We start from the raw sequence: 7,365 nt of genomic DNA, 5'->3' as shown, positions 1-7,365 counted from the left end.
CCTCTCTTCTGTAGTCTTCTTTCTCTATATATGTAGAAGTTTGAGTACATTTAGACTAAATCAATATCTTTCAATGAAGGGAAAATGATCTTGTTGGAACATAGGAATTACACGATCAAAGAAATGTCAGTGCAGTAATGTATAGATAACATAAACAAATAAATGATGTTATCATTTTAGATGCATTATGTTGATTACAATGACACCTGCCAATCAATGAGCACATATAGTAGCATCTCTCTTATGTTCTGTGTGGAGACCTGTATTTTCTCTGCTAGTTAAAGCAGGATAAATGTGTGGTAAAGAACTCACAGACTGACCATAGAGATACAACATAATATGATGTGTACTATCTAATTATGTGAGACTGAACAACACTGGCTTTGCCTCATAGTATATTTCCCTCCATTTTGTCTGAAACAAAAATGTGCATTTTGGGGCACAATTTCGCACCTGGTCTCTAAAGTCAAATGTATTTCAAAGGAATGTCTATAATTATTTCAATGTTCTATTCTATCATATCTGCCATATTGTATTTTGCCCTGTGTTTTGAACTTGTACGATGTTTAAATATATTATCACAATTCTCAGTAAATCAACTCAAAATGAATAGATGAATCTAGGTTGATCCGTTATATTTATAAGCATTTAATCCAGATATTAAAAGCTAAATTGTTAAGATGTGAATTGGAGTTTAATTATTGTAGTGCATTAGAATCTCTCATATCTAACAACTGGAGAATATATTGATTACATTCATGTGGACTTTTTACTTGTGCTCAAATGTACCAAATTATCAATTGTAAATAAATAGTTTCTATTGAGGCGATTGTGATATTATGCCGTCAATATTCAGAGGTATCTAGATAAGTGCTCATTAAGGTCTGCCTTAAGATCGATCGATCTCAAGTTTAGTCACATCAGCCAAATGATATGACCTAAACATTTTGCAAAGCTCACTGCTACCATCTGGCGGAAAAACTGAGAAATGTACAATTTGTGTGTTGAAAAATAATTCCTTGTGCACTCGGTCAGTATGAGCTATGAGGTGCAGGAGGCATAATGTTTCTATAGAGATCACTTTTATGTAGGGACTGTGTGTGTGTGCGTGGGTTTGTGTGTGTGTGTGTATGGGTGTGTGTGTGTGTGTGTGGGTGTGTGTGTGTGTGTGTGTGTGTGTGTGTGTGTGTGTGTGGGTGTGTGTGGGTGTGGGTGTGGGTGTGTGCTTCAGCGGAGGCTGCTGAGTGGAAGAAGGCTCATAATAGTGACTGGAACAGAATAAATGGAATGGCATCAAACACATGGAAACCAGGTGGAATGGATTTAATAACATTCCACCTATACCTCTCCAGTCATTACCATGAGCCCGTCCTCCCCAATTAAGGTGCCACCAACCTCCTGTGGTGTGTGTGTGTGTGTGCGTTTTATCAAGCAACTGTTTCCTGCCTTCTGTCTACCTATTCTCCTGTTCCCCGACTCCCACAATGCCCTGCTGTCCATTTGGCCCCCTCCACTTTGCCAGAATGCTTCTGTGAGCTCCTGACGTATCTCACCATCCCAGCTCCTAGGCCACACACACACACACACACACACACACACACACACACACACACACACACACACACACACACACACAGCCCTCTTGGGCCAAACAGACAGGGCAGAGAGAACATGTCGTCTGTGATGTGGATTGTGTTTAATGTAGTCTTGTTGGGTGCAATCTGATTTGTTTCACAGCAGAAGGCCCCACAGTGTCCCCTCCGTAAGTCTGTGTCAACAGGCCTTTCGCTCAGTCCTCACAGGGACTGGAGATATGTCACTCCACAGGAAGTGTGTGTGTGTGTTTGGGGCAGGGTGTGTGTGTATGTGTGTGTGCGCACACACATTCGTGTGTCACTACTAATGATGACTAGAACACTGGAGGCGTTCAGCGTTGAGTGGCTAGGGAAATTAGTCCCCGAATATGCATAAGCAAAACAATTAAAAAATAAAAACAATTATAGCAAGTTTATCTAATATGAGAGTCACTGGTAACGGATTTTACCAAGCGGTTCTTTTGCTAATACTGTAATTGCGAGGCAGCATTCATATTGGTGATAGGCAGCTCAGGGGCCTTACAATGCATTCATACAATACTAAACCGCTGTTGGCTAAACAATGTAGCTACACTGGTAATAGTACAAGCTGAGTGTCTTAAAATACAGCTATGTTGCTGTTGATGGATCCCACAACAGGGACAAATAAACTCCTGACAAAGGGGTTTAACTTTATTATTCGTCCATCCTCAATAGTGTCACACTCTGTTAGTGGTGGTTCTCACAATAGATGCCAGAATAACAGAGTTAAGATTAGCCCCCGAGGCCTGTGAGAGAGGGAGAGAGAGAAAGAGAGAGAGAGAGAGAGAGTCTGTGAATGCGAGAAACTGACAGAGCGAGGGAGCGAAAGAGAGATTGAGATAGAGAGTAAGTGGTGAGAGAGTAACAGCTCTGGGAGGCAAAGCCTGTTTGATCCTGAGGGGATCGGAGGGGATGTAAGACGTTTGAAGCTGACAACCCCTTTGTGATGATAACACATGTTTTTATTGTAGCGCTTTATTCTCCCCCCTGCTCTCCTCCATCCCTCCACCGATCCATCTCTCTATTGTATTAAGCCCTTCCAGACGGAAGCCCCCTGTATTGTAACGTCAGTGCTAATCTGAAACGATATCTTTAGCTGTGTGAGTTTATGAACAGCTGTTGGTATTGTAAGAGCCATGTTAATCTGGTTCAGCATCTCTAGCCTGTCATTTAGCGCTTTGATCCTTTCCCATTATGGTGTGGCCTCTGTTTCTCACTCACACACACACACACACACACACACACACACACACACACTGGATGTCAATCTGTGGTGGAATCTTTCCACATGGATGAAAATAAAATCTCTGTTATCGGCCATCTATTAGCAGATGTAAAATAATCTCTGTTATAGAGATCATAGAGATCTAATGAGCTGTTACACCTTTGTAACGCTGTTCAGAAAGAGGATTGACACACTTCTGTACTGTATTATCCATGTACAGTTGTAGGTTGGCACTAAGACATCATTGAATGAGCTGTATTCTGCCATAAGCAAACAAGAAAACACTCACCCAGAGGCGACACTTCTAGTAGCCGGGGACTTTAATGCAGGGAAACTTAAATCCGTTTTACCAAATTTCTATCAGCATGTTAAATGTACAACCAGAGGGAAAAAAACTCTGAATCACCTATACTCCACACACAGAGACACATACAAAGCTCTCCCCCGCCCTCCATTTGGCAAATCTGACCATATTTATATCCTCCTGATTCCTGCTTACAAGCAAAAATTAAAGCAGGAAGTAGCAGTGACTAGATCAATAAAAAAGTGGTCAGAGGAAGCATGCTAAGCTACAGGACTGTTTTGCATCAATGACGTCGTCCCCACAGTGACCGTACGTACATACCCCAACCAGAAGCCATGGATTACAGGTAACATCCACACTGAGCTAAAGGCTAGAGCTGCCGCTTTCAAGGAGCGGGACTCTAACCTGGAAGCGTATAAGAAATCCCGCTATGCCCTCCGGCGAACCATCAAACAGGCAAAGCGTCAATACAGGACTAAGATCGAGTCGTACTACACCGGCTCTGACGCTTGTCGGACGCGGCAGGGCTTGCAAACTATTACAGACTACAAGGGGAAGCACAGCCGAGAGCTGCCCAGTGACACGAGCATACCAGATGAGCTAAACTACTTCTATTTTCGCTTCAAGACAAATAACACTGAAACATGCATGAGAGCACCAGCTGTTCTGGAAGACTGTGTGATCACGCTCTCCGCAGCTGATGTGAGCAAGAGCTTTTAAAAGGTCAACATTCATAAGGCCACGGGGCCAGACAGATTACCTGGACGTGTACTGCGAGCATGCTCTGACCAACTGGCAAGTGTCTTCACTGACATTTTCAACCTCTCTCTGCCCGAGTCTGTAATACCAACGTTTTAAGTAGACCTCAATAGTGCCCGTGGCCAAGAACACTAAGGTAACCTGCCTAAACGACTACCAACCCGTAGCACTCACGTCTGTAGCCATAAAGTGCTTCAAAAGGCTGGTCATGGCTCACATCAACACCATTATCCCAGAAACCCTAGACACTCTCCAATTTGCATACCGCCCCAAAAGATCCACAGATGATGCAATCTCTATTGCACTCCACACTGCCCTTTCCCACCTGGACAGTAGGAACACCTATGTGAGAATGCTATTCATTGACTACAGCTCAGCGGTCAACACCATAGTGGTCTCAAAGCTCATCAATAAGCTAAGGACCCTGGGACTAAACCCCTCCCTCTGCAATTGGATCCTGGACTTCCTGACGGGCTGCTCCCAGCTTGTAAGGGTAGGTAACAACACATCTGCCACGCTGTTTCTCAACACAGGGGCCCCTCAGGGGTGCGTGCTTACTCCCTTTCTGTACTCAATGTTCACTCGGGACTGCACGGCCAGGCACGACTCCAACACCATCATTAAGTTTGCAGATGACACAACAGTGGTAGGCCTGATCACCAACAACGACGAGACAGCCTATAGGGACGAGTACAGAGACCTGACCATGAGGTGCCAGGACAACAACCTCTCCCTCAACGTGATCAAGACAAAGGAGACGATTGTGAACTACAGGAAAAAGAGGACCAAGCACACTCCCATTCTCATTGATGGGGCTGCAGTGGAGCAGGTTGAGAGCTTCAAGCTCCTTGGTGTCCACATCGCCAACAAACTAACATGGTCCAAGCACACCAAGACAGTCGTGAAGAGGGCACGACAAAACCTATTCCCCCTCAAGAGACTGAAAAGATTTGGCATGGTTCCTCAGATCCTCAAATGGTTCTACAGCTGCACCATCGAGAGCATCCTGACTGGTTGCATCACAGCCTGTTATGGCAACTGCTCGGCCTCCGACCGCAAGGCACTAAAGTGATTAGTGCGAACGGCCAGTACCTCACTGATCCAAGCTTCCTGCCATCCAGGACCTCTATACCAGGCGGTGTCAGATTGTCAAAGACTCCAGCCACCCTAGTCATAGACTGTTCTCCCTGCTACCGCACGGCAAGTGGTACAGGAGCGCCAAGTCTAGGTCCAAGAGGCATCTAAACAGCTTCTACACCCAAGCCATAAGACTCCTGAACACCTAATCAAATGGCTACCCAGACTATTGGCACCCCCTTAACACCACTGCTACTCTGTTGTTATTATCTATGCATAGTCACTTTAATAACTCTATCTACATGTACATATTACCTCAACTTACCGGTGCCCCCACACATTGACTATGAACCGGTATCCTCCTGTATATAGTCTCGCTATTGTTATTTTACTGCTGCTCTTTAATTACTTGTTTTCTTTTTTTCTTATTCTTATCCGTTTAAAAAAACTGCATTGTTGGTTAAGGGCTCATAAGTAAGCATTTCACTGTAAGGTAGCATTTCACCTGTTGTGTTCAGCGTATGTGACTAATCAAATTTGATTTGATTTGACCTGGGGTCAAGAGTTGTACACGAGGCTGAGGAAGCTGGAAAGTGCAAATGGCTGTAAGTGAAGTGTTCAACTCAAATTCAAGGTCTAATTATACAGAGCAAACCTTTAATCTAAGTCATCTCTGATCTCAGTTAGCATCTACTACTATGAGCATAACAATAGAAAACATGTGGTTCCTGTGCCTGATGACAGGCACTGGAACCACGGAGCAACAAGGCAGGCTGTGTACAATTAACAGAAATATAAATATCACTTCATGGCCTGTGTCCCAAATGGCACCCTATTCTCTGTGCAACACTACTATGGTCACCTCGTAGTGCACTACCTATGGGTTATGGTCAAAAGTAGTGCACTAGGCTGGGAACAGGGTGCCATTTGGGACAATATTTAAGCAGCCATTAATCAGATATAAATAATGTGAAGCCTTTAGTTGATTAATGAGGTGAGACTTGTGCTAATTACTGTTTCCTGGGCTTGTAATTAGGTTGGCAGAGATAATCAAGATGAATGAACGCTCTGACCCCCTTCTCTTCTCCCCTATAAGGCTCCAGGCATTGTTCTCTACTGTTCTGTCTGTTTTGATTCACTGCTGCTGCTGCTGCTCAGTCATGTAGCATGTAGCAGCCCTCACCGTGACACATACAATGCTCATAAAGCACCATGCTTATGAAGCCACAGACATTACCTATCTACTATTGTCCCATCAGAACCATGCATGGCAATAGTCTACTTCAACTCAGTTCTTCTATGCTGCTCTTATGGTCTATTTAGAGAGTACAGCTCAAATAATGTCTTACAGGTACTATAGAAAACTCTAACATCCCCCTCCCGCCCCTTATTGGCCGCCACACACTTTCATCAAACTTAATCAAAAACCCAATAATGACCACCTGGAAAGAGGCGGGACATTCCCAGTAAAGGGTGCTCACCTGCATTCATTAGGCCTCTTTCCACCTACCAAGCCAGTTCAACAGAGTCCTACAAATGCTTGTATAGAAAGTAAGTAATGTATGACTGTGTTCTGGCCAATGTCAAGTATATCCCCATTGTAAATGTAGCCCAAATGTATACATTGTTTGTAACTCAATGTGCTAATTGGAGGCCATATTTAAAGCATTCATTATTGCCACAGCCTTAGTGATGTAATACTGATTAGCAACAATCAGTATTAAATCAATCAGACTGTAGCAATAATACATTGTCATTCATCCCCAGACAAACCATGTTTTTCTGGTCATAAAACTATTTGAATAATGTATTATATAATGTAATAATGTATTGCTTGAAATCCTGTTTTTATAAAAGTACAGTCTCTAACTGTTACAGTTAATAATAATACAATGTAATATGTTAAGGAATGTTTTTTTTTATTTGTTATGCTTCACCAGCCTTATTTAGGTTGTTGACCCACTCTTTCATATTGTGCCTCAGATGTTCCTGGGACTTTAAAATCAAGTGCCTAGGCAGCTTTTTGAGTTGGGCTTTTATTTAGATTTTGGGGAAAACCCCTCAACTGGGAAACCAAATCAACTGGACCCACAAGGTAGATTCCGTGACTGATACGTATAGGTTGCCTACATCACCACTACAAATACTATGAATTTGATTATATTGCTGCACTAGTGGATGTCCAGTCTGATACCAACCCCAACCCCACCCTTGGCTTTCCAGAGATGGTTATACTAGTTTCCTGGGACCACGGTTGGGGAACAACACATTTTTCAATATGAAGGAGACATGTAAATGAACCTTATCAGTCCCAAACCAATATCTGCTTTTTTCACTCATTTCATTTATCTGCTTGTACAGCCGCACATTGAGGTGTTTTAGTA

Source organism: Oncorhynchus nerka, linkage group LG8, assembly GCF_034236695.1.
Source record: "Oncorhynchus nerka isolate Pitt River linkage group LG8, Oner_Uvic_2.0, whole genome shotgun sequence".
Classification (NCBI taxonomy): Eukaryota; Metazoa; Chordata; class Actinopteri; order Salmoniformes; family Salmonidae; genus Oncorhynchus; species Oncorhynchus nerka.
This window is presented reverse-complemented; position numbering follows the sequence as displayed.